Genomic DNA, 2,615 nt, shown 5'->3' with positions numbered 1-2,615 from the left:
TTGCCAATCAAATGTTTGGTATTTGTATTATTTTGTTCATTTAAATACTTCATTATTTCATTCATAATATAATGCAAATGTTAGATTAGTAATGAATATTAAAATTGTTTATATTCATGTTTTAGTTATTCTTCATTTGGAGGTTAAGATAATTGCAATTTCAATATCGAAGATTAGAAATAAAAGAATCGTACCGATCTTTTTAGATCAAAATCACATTCAATTGGTGATCTTTATTGGGATTATTGAGAAAAAATTACTATAATAATTGCGAAAATTTATGATAAAATTATAATTATAATTCCGTAATGTATTATCTATTTTTTATTAAAGATCGTTTGATAGGAATCAAATATACTTATTATACTAAGAGATAATTTACTTACATCATCAGTAAATTATAATTCAAAGGAGAAGAAATAATTTGAACCTTATTATTGAGGATTTTTAAATCAGTAAATAATTAAACAAGGAGTCTTTTAGATATATATTTAATTCGTTACAAGTGTCGAATAAGCAACATAGATAACACTACCTAAAGTAAATGATAGAAGAACTGTTATATTTTACTGTTTGATTTCCTTCTTTCACTCCATGGTCCCAAAGAAGATCGTCACACTACATGAATTCACAAACCCCAAGAATTCATTCATCGTCGCTGTTCTAAAACACAATTATAAGGTTATAGAGAGATATTGATTCATAACTAATATAGGTAATAATAACTTGACCCTTACTATAGAGCCATTTAAAGTCAAAAACTAATTGAAGAAGTTGTAAGGCTACTTTCTTAAAGTCTAATGAGTAACAGAGATAACACTAAAGAAAGTAATTTACAGGATAAATTTGAAGAATAATATGGATATATATTATATATTATATAATATATCGTTACTCATATGGTTAATCATTACATAATAAAGTTATTTGTACCCCTGTAACTCCTTGTTGGCTATTAATACCATCTTCCCACGAATCTGGTCCCTCTTGACGTGCCTGGCGCGTCCGTTCACTTTTCTATGCTTTGAAATGAAAAATAAAAATCAATTTTTTTTTTTCCCCTACGCCACAGGAAGTGGGCTATTACGCCATTTTTCCTCTCGCAGCCCAATACCTTAAATAAAGTTATCATTTCATGAATACATGGTCACAGAATTTGGGTAGGTTGTATATACTAAATGAATTTCCTGAGTCCCTTCTTTTAGATAACACTAAAAAATGTAACTTACAGGATAAGTTATAAGAATAATAGGAACAACTAAAATTACTCTTGATGGAGTATATCTACAAAAATGTACTTACTCGATCCTCTTTCACTCCAAGATAGCAATGAATACCGTCACACAGAGTGAGTCCGTTGCGTCCTGTTGAAGTTAGCCCGACGAATATTGGTTAAATAATTTTAACCTTATTATAGACGCATTGGAAATCATTAAAAAATTAAAGAGCTCGCAAGACTACTTTTGTAGAGTCTAATAACTAACATATATAATACTTCGAAAACTAACTTATAGGAGAAATTTTAAGAATAATACAAACACTAAAATTACAGTTAATAAAGAACATTAAAATTACCAGATCTTAAATCATTTCTTCATCGCATGGAATACCATCACACAATTTGGGTAGGTTTTCTACCATAGCAGTTGGTCCTTGTACGTTCTCTTTACCATGTAAATATAAACAAAAACACTATTATAACTTTATCTAAAAGTACAATGATGTCTAAAATTAATTCGAACTTAACTAAAGAGACATTGAAATCATTAAATAATTAAACAGCTCAAAAGAATACTTTCTTCGGGTCTACTAAAAAAAAATATAACACTACCATAAGGTAGGGATGGGATATCGATATCGATATTATCGAAATATCGATATTTTGTCTCCAATATCCGATAGTTTGATATCGATATCGAGTAACCAATAATATCGGAATATCGATATTCTCCTTCGATAATATCGAGATATCGGTTTCTTAAAAAAAAAAAAAAAAAAAAGGTCACACCTGTCTAGTATATATAAATAAAAGAAATATTTATAATATACACTCCAATGTAATATATCTATAGTCATATATTCGGGAGGAAATATTCGTACCAAAATGTAATATGGCAAAGATATTCCGATGTTATTTAATCCAAATATCGATATTTTGTTAAAGAAAATATTCAAACTTAATAATAGTATTTCGATATTTAATATTGATTATTCATCATATTCATTTCGATATATGACATATTTATAATTATTTATTTCTAACGTTAGTAAAAGTATTCCGATATTGTAATATCAAAGGATCGATATGTTGTTTCAATACTTTAACATCCATTTGATCTTTGATAATGTTATTTATATCGATATCGATGATTACCAACAATATTCTAATTGTTACAATATTCAATATTTCGATATTTTTTTATAGAATTGTCGATGTTTGGTATAATAAGATTAAGAAAATTTTATAAAAAGCTAAAAAAACGTATATCGATATTTTATTTTTATAATTTCATGTTCCTTTCGATATTTTACATTGTTATTAATATTGATATCAAAGATTAGAAACGATATTTCGATATTTCATTAAAAAATATTAAGAAAATCTTATAAAAAGT

Source organism: Halyomorpha halys, unplaced genomic scaffold (assembly GCF_000696795.3).
Source record: "Halyomorpha halys isolate HHAL.00 unplaced genomic scaffold, Hhal_1.1 Scaffold504.1, whole genome shotgun sequence".
Taxonomy (NCBI): Eukaryota; Metazoa; Arthropoda; class Insecta; order Hemiptera; family Pentatomidae; genus Halyomorpha; species Halyomorpha halys.
The sequence above is the reverse complement of the archived record's forward strand: the minus strand, read 5'-3'. Positions refer to the sequence as shown.